The sequence below is a fragment of the Amphiprion ocellaris genome, chromosome 13 (genome assembly GCF_022539595.1).
Source record: "Amphiprion ocellaris isolate individual 3 ecotype Okinawa chromosome 13, ASM2253959v1, whole genome shotgun sequence".
NCBI classification, from domain to species: Eukaryota; Metazoa; Chordata; class Actinopteri; family Pomacentridae; genus Amphiprion; species Amphiprion ocellaris.
Window position 1 is genome coordinate 33,403,044 of NC_072778.1, and position 17,397 is coordinate 33,420,440.

At 37.6% G+C, this 17,397-nt stretch overlaps 1 long non-coding RNA gene across 1 annotated transcript; it reads left to right on the plus strand.

Moving 5' to 3' along the window:
- Positions 1-2,240: 2,240 nt before the first annotated feature.
- Positions 2,241-13,648, plus strand: LOC129350306 (uncharacterized). Its single transcript, XR_008603663.1, has 3 exons — positions 2,241-2,454; positions 3,584-3,732; positions 12,061-13,648. It is a non-coding gene; the product is annotated as an uncharacterized LOC129350306 (long non-coding RNA).
- The last annotated feature ends 3,749 nt before the right edge of the window (positions 13,649-17,397 follow it).

Consider the following 17,397-nt stretch of genomic DNA (forward strand, 5'->3'; position numbering starts at 1 on the left):
TTCATATTTGGAGGTTGCCATTTTTCTGGCAGAAACCACTCAATCACAACACTGACTGAAATGTTTAGAGAAATATGTGACAACACCCTTTCCAGGCTCAGTCAGATGCTCATTGTTAGCACATCCTTTCATGGGATCTGTTCAAGTGTCTCTTATCCATAGAGCCCAAGGTTGTTCGCTTCGGCCTTACAGTTAGGAGCCATTACTGACTGAATCTCTTGCTGTGGAAGGTTTACAAAAACAGTCAACAGGGCTTAAGGCGGTAATCACTGTGGTGTGTTAAAACCGTCAGTGCCCTGCTGACTCTTTTGCTGCAACATTTCCCTACCTCAAAGCTATGGTAATGCTTGTTGTTCGTATAGCATTTCAGAAGTGAAACCTCCACTCAGCATCCACCTGTAGGCTCCCTCTAGGGGGGGATGTTATTATCATCACCCTCCCGCTGCGCTGTGCTGTGCTATTTTCGTGGGGAGTGATGAGGTCAGAGTCTTTATACCAAACAGTGATTGTACATATTCTGCTTTCACACCATAGCTCCATTCTCGGTGAGTTTCTTGACTGAATTAAATTGATTTACCCATCAGAACAGAACAGTCTGGAGTACCACTGTGTTGAACAGACATGATAATGATATAACACGGTCAACAATAGTGAAGATGGGAAGAACATAATTTGGAAAAATAGGAAAAAAATGGTTTATAGGAAACATCAAAGCAGCCTATTTTGCCTCAGTCTAACCCCATAAACTTTCTTAATGGAAAAAATTAAAGATGCGGTGTTCAATGTTTTTGGATTAATAATACAAAAAAGTGACTGTGATTGAGGTCTGCCATTGTGATTATTCACTAGAGAAGTATTAAAAGACTCCGAAGTTAATCTACAGAGCACTTTAGGGTCAACATATAATTGCAGGACTTTGTGTAACATAGTTGACAGGTATCATAGTTGACATTTTTGCTGTTTTCAGGCCTAAAATTAACATGGCTGGCTATGCCCAAACACCACATGACATTTTTAGAGAAAGATTCTTCTCAATTTTCAATATACAATTGAGTAAAATTTAGATTGAAAGCTATTTATAAAGATGCTTACATTTATTTATTTTTTAAATGGAACAGTTCGTTTTAATGTACATTTCCACGTAAATATGAGAGATTGTAGTCATACGGCTAAGATATTGTAGTAACCCTGTTGATTTGCAATAAATCCACACTTAACTCACACACTACTTTACATTAAATAACTAAGAAAGCCTTGGAGTTTTGCCAGTCTTTTCTTCAGAAGGAAATGACATCATGTGGAGCAGATCATGTGATCTGTAATTAACACACTTCCATGAGAGGTGTTTTTGTAATGGGGAACTTAGTTGAAAGTGATTTCTCGGACACAGATAAAATTTGTTGTTTTCCACATAAACCTTGATATATTGCCAAAAAAGAAATAACTGTTATGATTATCTCAACTTAATAAAAAGAACACAATCAAAACAGTTCTTGAATTAGCTCATTTTATTATTGTTTAGCTAATTAGAAGGTGGTTGTTATTAAATTCAGACGGTTATTTGAAATTTTAGTGATATCCAGTCATTTTTTTATTAATTAGAACCCAGCCTAGCGCTGGCGCTACGTTTTGCATATTGAGTTTTGATTGGCTGTAGATTTTAAACCAGATAAGATAGATCGATAATTCTTTTTGCATATAAAATCTGAGGAGTTACACTAACATTTCACACATTCACCAGGTCTCAGGGTGCTTTTTCGTTGCAGTGATGGGTTTGTAAAAATACACAATAAAGCGCACACAACAAAACTCTTATAAACCAGACCATCGGTATTTGGAGGACTTCTTACATTGAAATAAGCGTGATCACGTTGTGGCCATGACCTGTCACATGATTCTTACGTGTCCATACCCGAGAGGCTCCCGTCCCCGTCAACAGGAAGTGACGTTATTGCCGGGAGTTGTAGTTTTTCAGCCGACAAATCAGCCGTAAAATCAGTAAGAGACAGAAACGAAAAAAGGTCAGTTTTTCCATTTTATGAGACCGGAAGTGGTCATCAGCAAGTGTGGAGCCAAACAGAGTACGGTGCATAGACTGTACATACATTTTTTTCCGTGAGTTTTCATGGTCAAAATGAGAGATCAGGTGGTCGATCCTAAAATAAACCAATATTCATTTTTTTTATAAAGCGTTAAAAGTTTTGCGAAGCCAGGGGGCGGGACTACTTGATTGACAGTCTGGTCTGGAATGATTGACAGGTCCTATGGAAGCGGCAGCAGAGACACTGTTCTCCTCGTTTGGATTAATTCTGATATAATAACTGTTGGTTTATTTATCGGTGGAGCAGCAGAACATTTTCCACAGACAGTTTTCCTGCCCGTTGGCTTGTTTTAACCAGTTTTCTGCCTTCGGCTGATTCTACCAGCAGACACTGAAAGGACTCTGATTGTTCGGTAAGTTAATGTTTATTTTCGTATAGGTGCCGCTTTTAATGCACTTTACGTGCAGCTTTAGTGTCAGATGTAATGTGTGCCATGCACTCCAGATGTTGGTGGAGTTTGTTTCAGTGTGTGTTGACCAGAGAAGAAAGTTAGCATAGTAAATATTAGCTTTAATGTTAGCGATGCTATCCGAGCTAGCTGCTCAGTCGTAGCCTGATTAAAGCTAATGTAGCATCAAGCCAATGTGTTGTTTCATGTAAACAGCTGAAGTGTGTTGTGTTCCTGTAATGTGGTTCATTAAGTTCATAAAACCGTAGCTGGTTGACATTAATGTAACGTTCAGGAAACTTAAATGTGATTAAAACATTAATGTTAATGTTCTAGTTGTCAGTAATCAGCTTTAATTTGACACTAAAACAGACTCTGATAGTTTTAACTGACATCAGTTTCATTAATTTGTTGAAAATTATCTCATTTGTTGTTGTGATGTTGCTGCTGATTCATTAAAAGCAGATGATCCATGTTGAAGATACGTTTAGTTCTAGTATCAGAAGTACAAGAAGGAAAATGGAAGTTTAGTCCTGCTACATCAAAGATTTCAGGATTAAAATAACTAAATGAGTCTTTATGCCTCAAACTTTATTTTTCAATAATGAAATAATCACAGATAATAAAAATATAAAAAGCAGAGAAAACCTGAGAATAATTTCCTGAAAAGTCTGTGAAGGAAAAGCAGCTTTTTTTATCCTGAAAGATCAGAATCAGCTCCAACATCTGCATCTGACAGCATCAAGTCAACCAGAAAGAAAAGAAAAAAGAAAATGACTTCTTTCTGATCACATCTGTTCCGCTGCTCACAGGCTGCTGCTGCTGCTCACATTCTTCACATTTATAGTCCACTTTTAAAAGTTCAGCAGACAGGTGCTCTGCTTTGGAGTGTGACGATGTTGTCGGTGATGTGGAGAGTGAAGTTTCCGTTTCACCCACAGTGTGCTTTAGGGCAGCCGGGTCAGACTTCATGTTTGAAATACTGACCGACAGCTCAGATTTAACGGTCTGTAGTTCCATTTGAATGGGTGTTAAACTGTCACTCAAAGCCGCCAGGAGCTGAGTCTTTAAAATGACCGCCGTCTTGTTACAGAGTGAAAGTAGCAGTTCCTCCTTAAGGTCAGAGATTGCAGCATCTGAGGGCCTCTTCAAAAGAAGACGTAGTTGATGAAGGCGTTCTGGAGCAGGACCAGAAAGACCACGACCAAGCAGCCTTGAGATCTTAGGCAGCGTCTCCCTCAGGTGGGTGCCAACGGTGTTCACGGTCAGGTCTGTGGTAATCCCAACAAAAAACAAAACAGAAAAAAATCTAGATTATAAATCAACATGTAACCAAAGCACTCTGTGTATAACGTCATAGTATAGGATGTAGTTCAGAAAATGTCATAGTATACTTTTCAAGAATAACATAGTATGGCCTATAGTTCATAGTATAGCATGTCGGCAAAAAAACCCAACTGATTATTATGTGGTTCAAAAAGTGCAAAATGATAGGATGTTGCCTAAAATTGTCATGTATAATATGTGGTTCAAAAAATGTCATAGTGGATTATATTGTCAAAATAGTATGTTTTTCAAGAAAACAGAGTATAAGTCGTCTAAAAAATGCAATAGAATAATGTTTCATTGCACAAGTAAAAGTATAGTAATTTTTAAAACTTCAAATTCTTATGTTGCTAAAAAACAAAAAAAAAAACTAAAACAAAAACAAACGTCATAGTAATATGTCAATTTAAAAAGCCTACAGTATAGAGTGTTGCCCAACAAATGTCATAGTATAGTATGTCGCTCTAAAAACGTCATAGTATGGCCTTTGGTCCAAAAAACGTCATAGTATAGCATGTCGCTCTAAAAACGTCACAGTATGGCCTTTGGTCCAAAAAACATCATAGTATAGCATGTCGCTCTAAAAACGTCATAGTATGGCCTTTGGTCCAAAAAACATCATGGTATAGCCTTTGGTCCAAAAAACATCATAGTATAGCATGTCACTCTAAAAATGTCATTGTATAGCATGTTGCTCTAAAAACGTCATAGTATAGCATGTCACCCAAAAAATGTCAAAATATAGCATGTCGTCCAAAAAACGTCATAGTATAGCATGTTGCTCTAACAACGTCATAGTATAGCATGTCACTCTAAAAACGTCATTGTATAGCATGTCACCCAAAAAATTTCATACTGTAGCATGTTGTCCAAAAAACATCATGGTAAAGCATGTCGCTCTAAAAACATAGTATATCCTTTGGTCCAAAAAACGTCATTGTATAGCATGTCTTCCAAAAAACGTATGAGTATAGCCTTTGGTCTAAAAACGTCATAGTATAGCCTTTGGTCTAAAAACATCATAGTATAGCCTTTGGTCTAAAAACATCATAGTATAGCCTTTGGTCTAAAAACGTCATAGTGTAGCATGTCGCGCTAAAAACGTCATAGTATAGCATGTCACTCTAAAAACGTCATAGTATAGCCTTTGGTCTAAAAACGTCATAGTGTAGCATGTCGCACTAAAAACGTCATTGTATAACATGTCGTCCAAAAAACGTCATGGTATAGCATAAACGTCATAGTTTAGCATGTCGTCCAAAGAACATCATAGTATAGCATGTCGCTCTTGAAACGTCATAGTATAGCATGTCGCTCTAAAAACGTCATAGTATAGCATGTCGCTCTTAAACCATCATAGTATAGCATGTCGCTCTTAAAACGTCATAGTACAACATGTCGCTCAAAAAACGTTATAGTATAGCATGTAGCTCTTAAAACATCAGAGTATAGCATGTCGCTCTAAAAACGTCATAGTATAGCATGTCACTCTAAAAACGTCATAGTATAGCCTTTGGTCTAAAAACATCATAGTATAGCATGTAGCCCAAAAAAGTCATAGTATAGCATGTCGCTCTAAAAATGTCATAGTATAGCATGTCGCTCTCAAAATTTCATAATATAGCATGTCGCCCAAAAAACGTCATAGTATAGCATGTCGCTCTAAAAACGTCATACTATAGCATGTCGATCTACAAACGTCACAGTATAGCCTTTGGTCCAAAAAACGTCATAGTATAGCCTGTGGCTCAAAAAACGTCATTGTATAGCATGTTGTCCAAAAAACGTCATGGTATAGCATGTCGCCCAAAAAATGTCATAGTATAGCATGTGGCTCAAAAAACGTCATAGTACAGCATGTCGCCCAAAAAACATCATAGAATAGCATGTCGCCCAAAAAACGTCATAGTATAGCATGTCGCTCTTACAACGTCATAGTATAGCCTTTGGTCCAAAAAACGTCATAGTATAGCATGCCACTCTAAAAACATCATAGTTTAGCCTTTGGTCCAAGAAACCTCATAGTATAGCATGTCGCTCTTGAAACGTCATAGTATAGCATGTCCCTCTAAAAACGTCATAGTATAGTATGTCGCCCAAAAAAACATCATAGTATAGCATGTGGCTCAAAAAGCATCATAGTTTAACATGTCACCGAAAAAACGTCATAGTAAAGCATGTCGCTCTAAAAACGTCATAGTATAGCATGTCGCCCAAAAAACGTCATAGTATAGCATGTCGCTCTAAAAACGTCATAGTATAGCATGTCGCTCTAAACACGTCAGACTATAGCATGCCGTCCAAAAAACGTCATCGTATAGCATGTCGCTCTAAAAATGTCATACTATAGCATGTCGCCCAAAAAACATCATAGTATAGCATGTAGCTCAAAAAGCATCATAGTTTAGCATGTCACCGAAAAAACGTCATAGTATAGCATGTTGCTCTAAAAACGTCATAATATAGCATGTCATCCAAAAAACGTCATCGTATAGCATGTCACTCTTGAAACGTCACAGTATAGCGTGTCGCTCTAAAAACGTCATACTATGACATCTTGCTCTTAAAAACGTCACAGTATAGCATGTCGCTCTAAAAACGTCATAGCATAGCATGTCGCTCTAAAAATGTCATACTATGGCATGTCGCTCTTAAAAATGTCATAGCATAGCATGTTGCTCTAAAAACGTTATACTATGGCATGTCACTTTTATAAACGTCATGGTATAGCATGTCGCTCTAAAAACGTCATAGTTGACCATGTGGCTCAAAAAACGTCATAGTTTAGCATGTCGTCCAAAAAACATCATCGTATAGCATGTCACTCTAAAAACGTCATAGTATAGCATGTCGCCCAAAAAACGTCATAGTATAGCATGTCGCCCAAAAAAACATCATAGTATAGCATGTCGCTCTAAAAACGTCATAGTATAGCATGTCACCCATAAAACGTCAGAGTATAGCATGTCGTTCAAAAAACGTCATCCTATAGCATGTCGCTCTTGAAACGTCACAGTATAGCATGTTGCTCTAAGAACGTCATAGCGTAGCATGTCGCTCTAAAAACGTCGTAGTATAGCATGTCGCTCTAAAAACGTCATAGTATAGCATGTTGTTCTAAAAGCGTCACAGTATAGCATGTCGCTCTAAAAAGGTCATAGTATAGCATGTCGCTCTAAAAACCTCATAGTATAGCATGTTGCCCAAAAAACGTCATAGTATAGCATGTCACTCTAAACACGTCAGACTATAGCATGCCGTCCAAAAAACATCATCCTATAGCATGTCGCTCTAAAAAAGTCATAGCATAGCATGTCGCTCTAAAAATGTCATACTATGGCATGTCGCTCTTAAAAATGTTATAGCATAGCATGTTGCTCTAAAAATGTCATACTATGGCATGTCACTCTTAAAAATGTTATAGTATAGCATGTCGCTCTAAAAACGTCATAGTATAGCATGTCACTCTTAAAACGTCATAGTTTAGCATGTCGTCCAAAAAACATCATCGTATAGCATGTCACTCTAAAACGTCATAGTATAGCATGTCGCCCAAAAAACGTCATAGTATAGCATGTCGCCCAAAAAAACATCATAGTATAGCATGTCGCTCTAAAAACGTCATAGTATAGCATGTCACCCATAAAACGTCAGAGTATAGCATGTCGTTCAAAAAACGTCATCCTATAGCATGTTGCTCTTGAAACGTCACAGTATAGCATGTTGCTCTAAGAACGTCATAGCGTAGCATGTCGCTCTAAAAACGTCATAGTATAGCATGTCGTTCTAAAAACGTCATAGTATAGCATGTTGTTCTAAAAGCGTCACAGTATAGCATGTCGCTCTAAAAAGGTCATAGTATAGCATGTCGCTCTAAAAACCTCATAGTATAGCATGTTGCCCAAAAAACGTCATAGTATAGCATGTCACTCTAAACACGTCAGACTATAGCATGCCGTCCAAAAAACATCATCCTATAGCATGTCGCTCTAAAAAAGTCATAGCATAGCATGTCGCTCTAAAAATGTCATACTATGGCATGTCGCTCTTAAAAATGTTATAGCATAGCATGTTGCTCTAAAAATGTCATACTATGGCATGTCACTCTTAAAAATGTTATAGTATAGCATGTCGCTCTAAAAACGTCATAGCTGAGCATGTCGTCCAAAAAACATCATCGTATAGCATGTCGCTCTAAAAACGTCATAGTATAGCATGTCGCCCAAAAAAACCTCATAGTATAGCATGTCGCTCTAAACACGTCATAGTATAGCATGTCGCTCTAAACACGTCGTAGTATAGCATGTCGCTCTAAAAACGTCATTGTTTAGGATGTCGTCCAAAAAAAAGCCTTAGTTTAGCATGTCGCTCTAAAAACGTCATTGTATAGCATGTCGCCCAAAAAACGTCATAGTATAGCATGTCCCTCTAAAAACGTAATATTATAGCATGTCGCCCAAAAAAGTCATAGTATAGCATGTTGCTCTAAAAATGTCACAGTATAGCATCCATCCATCCATCCATTATCTATACACCGCTTAATTCTCACTAGGGTCGCGGGGGGGCTGGAGCCTATCCCAGCTGACTCGGGCGAAGGCAGGGGACACCCTAGACAGGTCGCCAGTCTGTCGCAGGGCTACATATATAGACAAACAAGCACTCACACATTCACACCTACGGGCAATTTAGAATAATCAATTAACCTCAGCATATTTTTGGACTGTGGGAGGAAGCCGGAGTACCCGGAGAAAACCCACGCATGCACAGGGAGAACATGCAAACTCCATGCAGAAAGATCCCGGGAAAGCCGAGATGCGAACCAGGGATCTTCTCGCTGCAAGGCGAAAGTGCTAACCACTACGCCACTGTACAGCCCACAGTATAGCATGTCGCTCTAAAAACATCATAGTATAGCATGTCGCTCTAAAAACATCATAGTATAGCATGTCGCTCTAAAAACATCATAGTATAGCATGTTGCTCTAAAAACGTCATAGTATAGTATGTTGCTCTAAAAATGTCATAGTATAGCATGTCGCTCTAAAAACCTCATAGTATAGCATGTCGCCCAAAAAACATCTTAGTATAGCATGTCGCTCTAAAAACGTCATAGTATAGCATGTCGCTCTACAAACGTCATAGTATAGCATGTCGCTCTAAAAACTTGATAGTATAGCATGTCGCTCTAAAGACATCATAGTATAGGCTTTGGTCCAAAAAACGTCATAGTATAGCATGTCGCTCTAAAAACGTCATAGTATAGCATGTCGCTCTAAAAACGTCATAGTATAGCATGTTGTTCTAAAAGCGTCACAGTATAGCATGTCGCTCTAAAAAGGTCATAGTATAGCATGTCGCCCAAAAAACATCATAGTATAGCATGTCGCTCTAAAAACCTCATAGTATAGCATGTCGCCCAAAAAACGTCATAGTATAGCATGTCGCTCTAAAAACGTCATAGTATAGCATGTCGCTCTAAACACGTCAGACTATAGCATGCCGTCCAAAAAACATCATCGTATAGCATGTCGCTCTAAAAATGTCATACTATAGCATGTCGCCCAAAAAAACATCATAGTATAGCATGTGGCTAGAAAAGCATCATAGTTTAGCATGTCACCGAAAAAACGTCATAGTATAGCATGTCGCTCTAAAAACATCACAGTATAGCATGTCACTCTAAAAAAGTCACAGCATAGCATGTCGCTCTAAAAATGTCATACTATGGCATGTCGCTCTTAAAAATGTTATAGCATAGCATGTTGCTCTAAAAATGTCATACTATGGCATGTCACTCTTAAAAATGTTATAGTATAGCATGTCGCTCTAAAAACGTCATAGTTGAGCATGTCGCTCTTAAAACGTCATAGGATAGCATGTCACTCTAAAAATGTCATAGTATAGCATGTGGCTCAAAAAACGTCATAGTTTAGCATGTCGTCCAAAAAACATCATCGTATAGCATGTCGCTCTAAAAACGTCATAGTATAGCATGTCACCCATAAGTCAGAGTATAGCATGTCGTTCAAAAAACGTCATCCTACAGCATGTCGCTCTTGAAACGTCACAGTATAGCATGTTGCTCTAAGAACGTCATAGCGTAGCATGTCGCTCTAAAAACATCATAGTATAGCATGTCACTCTAAAAACGTCATAGTATAGCCTTTGGTCCAAAAAACGTCATAATATAGCATGTCACTCTAAAAACGTCATACTATGGCATGTCGCTCTTAAAAACATAGTCTAGCCTTTGGTCCAAAAAACGTCATAGTATAGCATGTCGCTCTAAAAACATCATAGTATAGCATGTCGCTCTAAAAAAGTCACAGCATAGCATGTCGCTCTAAAAATGTCATACTATGGCATGTCGCTCTTAAAAATGTTATAGCATAGCATGTTGCTCTAAAAATGTCATACTATGGTATGTCACTCTTAAAAATGTTATAGTATAGCATGTCGCTCTAAAAACGTCATAGTTGAGCATGTCGCTCTTAAAACGTCATAGGATAGCATGTCACTCTAAAAATGTCATAGTATAGCATGTGGCTCAAAAAACGTCATAGTTTAGCATGTCGTCCAAAAAACATCATCGTATAGCATGTCGCTCTAAAAACGTCATAGTATAGCATGTCACCCATAAGTCAGAGTATAGCATGTCGTTCAAAAAAGGTCATCCTACAGCATGTCGCTCTTGAAATGTCACAGTATAGCATGTTGCTCTAAGAACGTCATAGCGTAGCATGTCGCTCTAAAAACATCATAGTATAGCATGTCACTCTAAAAACGTCATAGTATAGCCTTTGGTCCAAAAAACGTCATAATATAGCATGTCACTCTAAAAACGTCATACTATGGCATGTCGCTCTTAAAAACATAGTCTAGCCTTTGGTCCAAAAAACGTCATAGTATAGCATGTCGTCCAAAGAACATCATATTATAACATGTCGCTCTTAAAACGTCATAGTATAGCATGTCGCTCTTACAACGTCATAGTATAGCATGTCGCTCTAAAAACGTCATAGTATAGCATGTCGCCCAAAAGACATCATAGTATAGCATGTCGCCCTAAAAACGTCATAGTATAGCATGATGCTCTAAAAACGTCATAGTATAGCATATCACTCTAAAAATGTCATAGTATAGCATGTGGCTCAAAAAACTTAATAGTTTAGCATGTCATCCAAAAAACATCATCGTATAGCATGTCGCTCTAAAAATGTCATAGTATAGCATGTCACCCAAAAAACATCATAGTATAGCATGTCGCTCTAAAAATGTCATCCTATAGCTTGTCGCTCTTGAAACGTCACAGTATAGCATGTTGCTCTAAGAACGTCATAGTATAGCCTTTGGTCCAAAAAACATCATAGTATAGCACGTCGCTCTAAAAACATCATACTATGGCATGTTGCTCTTAAAAACATCATAGTGTAGCCTTTGGTCCAAAAAACGTCATAGTATAGCATGTCACTCTAAAAACATCATAGTATAGCCTTTGGTCCAAAAAACGTCGTAGTATAGCATGTTGCTCTAAAAGCGTCATAGTATAGCATGTTGCTCTAAAAGCGTCATAGTATAGCATGTCGCTCTAAAAATTTCATTGTATAGCATGTCGTCCAAAAAAGGCCTTAGTTTAGCATGTCGCTCTAAAAACGTCATAGTATAGCATGTCGCCCAAAAAACATCATAGTTTAGCATGTCGTCCAGAAAACGTCATAGTATAGCCTTTGGTCCAAAAAACGTCATAGTATAGCGTGTTGCTCTAAAAATGTCATAGTATAGCCTTTGGTCCAAAAAACGTCATCGTATAGCATGTCATCCAAAAAACGTCATAGTATAGCATGTCGCTCTAAAAACGTCATAGTATAGCCTTTGGTCCACAAAACGTTCTTTTGTCCTGGCTGTCTGAAGTAGGAGAGGAGCAACACAAAAACAGTCCAAACGCTGGTTTCCAGAGGGTTAGACAAGTATTTATTTGAACGAGAAAGTTTACAACAACACAACATGTGAGGGGGTTAAAAACAAATGGGTGTTAGTAAAATAAAAATAAATAAACAGAACTAAAAGTGAACTTCAACATGTTGACATTGATGGGCATTCCAGCCAGGAACAAAGTAAAAGATAATCAATACAAAAAAAAAAAACTCTTCCTGTTCACCTCTTAAAACCCAAAAACACACCGCAGTATCACCCTAAACTAAAACTACCAATGGGTTCCCTGTTTTCCTTTCTGAACAATTCAAAGGTCCCTCTCTATCTCCCCACACATCCACCAACCACTGGAACACATCTCCAAAGTTCTGCTGGACCAGCTCAGCTTCCCCTCAGAAGAAGTGCTGCCACCTGCCAGATGAAGGAGCCTTTTGAGAGGCAGCTGGCATCGTGATTGGACTGTACTTTGGTCTGTTCCAATCCAGCTTCAGCTCCAGAGACGGCAGGCGGGACGAGTCAACGGAGGCCTGGTGGACGAAGGCATGCAGCTGAGTACAATCCAGAAAACAACAGAGGAGGAGTGCAGCAGCCCAGAGCCAGAACAACCAGAGTAGCATCGTATGTCTCTTAGAAAACATCATAGTATAGCCTTTGGTATGAAAAAACGCCATCATATACATCGTATATTGTACAAATAACAAGTCAAAGGAAAGAGACATACATTGTAGAATTGTAGTAATTGTGGGCTGACTGATTTACTGATTATCAGTATTTTATTTTTTACTGATTTACGGTAATAAATACATTTAAAAATGGTGCTACTTTGGCTCTGAACCTTTATCTACCTGTGGTCGCTCTGTCTTCTGGAGTGATTTGATTGGTTATACGTCACGAATAAAACTCCTTTAACTTAACATCTGTAAACAAAACAAAAACGTATCAACAAAGTTTTCTGTTAGAGTTTGTGTTCTTCTAAGTTTAACTCCAAGATTTTAAATACTTTCATTTACTGCAAATGAATATCTACTCCAAATGTCTCACTAATAATCATTATCAGCCTTAAAAACCCACAAAACACCCCTCTATACTCGACCACACTTAGTACAGTCCGGTTCCCCCTTCTATAAATCTGCTTGGAATCTTCCACTTCCTGTTTGTCAAAGTGGCCTTCTACCTGGACAGGTTTTGTTGGAGCTCATGCAACAAACATTTTGGGTAACTGCACTTTAATATGGATGGATGACACTGAATTAGAGTCTGTTTTAATGAGACTGAGTTAAGATGTGTAGCTCTGTCATTAAATAGGAAATTATTTCTCAGAATTCACAGAGAAAAGTCTGAAATGTTTGCTAGGTTAGCGTCCCACATGTTCTTTGGCTCAGCTAAAGCTAACTCTCTCCAACTTCTGGATCTCTTGAGTTGCTTGTTGTTAAAATATCTTGCTAGAGGTGCTGAAGCTCAGAAAGTCTGAGATGTTTGTTCAAAATAAGCTCATTCTCAAGTCTGATCTGAACTGTCCTCTTTTGTTTGAACTTTCCCTAAACTTAGGAGTTAATGACAGAGCAGCACATCCAGACTCAGTCTCATTTATGTAGAGATTAAACTTCAGTGTCATTCATTGATGTTAAAGTGCAGTTTTTCAAATGTTTGTTGCACATGCTCCCGACCAAACCAGTCCAGGTGGAAGACGATGTGAAGAGAAAGCTCCAGAGGATGAATATCACACATTTACGTTGGAAATAAATGTCCTTTAATTAGACATTGTCATGCAAAAGTTGGATTTCCCTTTAATGATGTTCAAATCTTTGTTGAGTGTTTTGTTGATGTTGGTTTCTAAATGTTTTCTGACACTCGGCCCCAAAGATTAAAACCTTTTACGGCTCACAAGCTGCAACAATTCACACATTATCAACTATCTTTCTGACTAAACTAAGATAAAAAGTGAAAAACTGCCTGATTCCTGCATCATGAATGTAAATCTTTTTGGTTTTTATGACAGTAAACTGAATATATTTGGGTTTGACATTTTATAAACCAAAACAAGAAATGAATTAGTGGAGAAAACAATCAACAGATTAATGGACAAAGAAAATGTGTTTTCCAACATATATGGCTGAATTACTCCAACATTACAAGATACATACAATTTTAATTCAATTTTATTTATATAACGCCAATTACAGGTCAAATTGTCTCAAGACACTTTATTTTTATATTTTTTTGTCATATTTAAAATATGACAAAGTAAGAAATTTAAACCTCTTGACTAATCCAATTTATTATTTGGTTTTTAAGAGACTAATGGACAATAAAATAAGTTTCTCCACTAAAACTAATAAACATGAGGTCAAATAGAAGGAACAGTTTTAAATACTGCAGTCCCACGACGACAAGAATAAAGTTTGTCAACAAAAACTAAATCTGCTGGTGGATTCCATTAAAGTCCTAATAAATGATAATAAAGTGTGATACTAAAGGTTTGTGGTGCTAAAAATGTCCAAGTAAAGATATCAAGTTGAACATCTGGATGGAGGTTGATAAAAGTTGACCTCCCTTCATTTCTCTGGAGCGACTCCATGGATTTTATGGATGGTGGTTAAAGACCTGCTCTTCTAGTCGTCTTCCTTCTAGTCGCTGTAAAAAGTCAGTCCATCCTGGCCGACTTCAACACCTCTTCATGACAACTTGTTCTGCCTCCGACCTGGTGGAAACTCCAGAAACTCGGGAAAACCTGTGGAGACTCGAAGAACTCGTGGAGACTCGAAGAACTCGTCGGGCGGGGGAAGGTGTGGTGGGTGGTGGGGGGAGGTGGGGGAGTAGAGGGGGGAGGCCGCCACCCACCTCCCCGCCTACTCTCCGCCCTGACTCCACCCAGACTCCGCCTTGGCTCCACCCATGTGGTGACTTCAGGAACTACGATGCCAAAGGGACGACGAATTTATTTCTTTGTATCTGATCTGTAGCTCAGTGAGTTAAGGATTTGCCTATGGAGCTGCAGGTCGCTGGTTCAAGACCAGACACTTCTTAAATTTTCTCAAAATCCTGACAAAGACAAAGAAAGAAAACTGCCGGTGGCGGGTCTCGAACCTGCGACCTTCCACTTGGTAGTCACTCTTCTTATCCCCCTGAGCTATTCGCTCAGATACTAATTCTTCTTTTTTTTGCGCATTTATCATCTATTTTTTGTCGTTTTCGAGTTTTTTTTTTAACTCGAGTCTCGACTCGACCGTTTTTCTCAGGAGGTTGGACTTCAGCCTTTGTGCTGGAGGGTGGAACCCTCAGTTCCAAGACTTTCCAAAGCCTCCACACCTCCCGAGTCCTCAGGACCTGAGCTTTCACACAGTCTGAGGGCTGAAATTTTCTAAGTCCCACAGTAGTTCTCTGTTAGATTGAACCTTCAGACAGTCCAAGGACTGATATCTTCTAAGTTCCTGAGTAGTTCTCTGTTAGTTTGAACCTTCAGACAGTCTGAGGACTGAAGTTTTAAAAGTTTCTCAGTACTTCTCTGTTAGTTTGAACTTTCTGGTTAACAGAAGCCTTAAAACTTGTGACCATGAGTCTTGATTTCACATTTAGACCATCCATCTGAGTTCTTCTCAGACCTTCACCTGTGGGTTTTTTAGAAATCCTCAACAAACTTTGATTCTCTTCACTGAACAGTAAAGTTTGTGGAGATCAGAAGGTAACATTAGTTTGATCCATGCCTTCAACTACTAGTAGACTTTATCTGGAAAGCAGTTTTCTGAAATGAGTTCTTAGTAAATCTGTCCACAATCAAACCAAGAACATAGAAAGAGGAAACGTTTGAAGAAACAACTTGATGTTTTCATTTCAGACTAGAAAACACTTTAAGATTCTTTATCTGTTTTTGCTCTTTTTGATCATTTTATTGTCTCTTCTGTTTAATTTGATCTTCTAAAGTTTAACTGGTGTCTTTTCAAATGTTTTGTCTTTAGTTTGGTTCTTCTTAAATGTTTAGTTTTGCTCTTTTCTCACATTTTATTCTTTTCTAATGTCTGATTTGATTTCCAAATGTTTTGTCTTTTTAATGTTTGTTGTTTTTTCAAATGTTTTATGGGCTTGTTTGAAAAATTTCCTTTTCTTTCCCAATGTTTAATTTCTAGATTAAATCTTTAAGGTTTTTCTTTTTAAATGTTTTACCACCTTTTAATATTTAATTTTCTTTTTTAATGCTTCATTGTATTTTCAGTTTAATTCCTATTTAAACTTTTATTGTCTTTAAGATTTAATTTTCTAATTAAACATTTAATTATTTAATTAAATGTTTTGTTTTTTTAAAAGTTTAATAATCTAATTAAATGTTCTGTTTTTTAAATGTTTAATATTCTTCTTGTTTAATTGTATTTTTAAATATTTAATTATCTAAAATATTTCATATTTAATGTTTAACATTTTTGTTTAAAAAATTTTGTTTAATTTCATAATTACATGTTTTTATCTTCTGTTTAATTATATAATTAAATTTTTGTCTGTTTAATATAATTTAATTGTATTTAATGTTTAATTTTCTTTTTAAAACTTTTATTGTATTAAATGTTTTTCCTTTGATTTGCTTTTTTAATGTAGTTTATTTCTTTAATCTTTTTTTTCTGTCAAGATTTTAACCCCAACCTTAAAAATGAAACAAACCCTTAAATCACAATGAAAATACTTCTGTTGTCACAATCATGAGTTAGTCAATTATTCAGTTTATCAATTCAACTTTATTTGTTTAGCACTTTTCACACAGATGACAAAACTAAACAAGCAAAGAGAAAAAACTATGCTAAAACTATGATTAAAACTCAAAAACATATTTAAAAAAAGATTTAACATGGTAATAAAATGTGTTGTGTCCAGGGGATGGAGGGAGTTTATTGAAGTCTTCTTGGGCTCACATGGGAAATCATTTAAAATATAAACTTGATATTCAGTCTAAGGAAACTGCAGAGCGACAGAAGAACCAACAATATCTCCTGTTTTCTCCTTTAATGAGTCGACTCTTCTTGTGCTTTCAGACCAAAGAACTACAGACTCTTCACAACCTGCTCAAACTCTTGGTACAGGACCTCACCACACGGGTCAAGAAGGTTTCTGTCTCATTTCTACTCTGAAGCTCACCTTCTCCTGCTCAAACTGCTGACAAATGTTTCTGCTGCTCTAAAGTCTGGTCTCCAGAACTTCCTAAAAACTCTCAAAGTCTCTTCTGCTGCAGGTTGCTTTGTAGAACTGTTCCAGAAAACCTCACTAAACCACATGGAGGGGCCTCAAGATAGTCGTCCAAATGAAACCATACAAAAACCAAACTAGCACAACCCAAACGCTAAAGTCTCCTGCAGCCTACCAGAGAACCTCTGAGAACAGAGAATCAGGACAGGAACTCTTACCTTCTGGACAACCAACGTTGGTTCTCAAACAAGAATACAGAATGTGTCTGACCAAAAACCTCTGAAGACTCACTACAGCCAAGATAAAGACACAACTCAGCTGCACCAAATCCACTAATCACTGCACACATTAGCACCATGTGCTAACTGTGGCTAAAGAACCACATTTACCAAGACAACTATCCAGTACAAAGCCCTAAAACACACCAAGAAACACATTAAAGACGATTTTACTGCTGGAAGCTGCAAGCCAACGCCTAAAG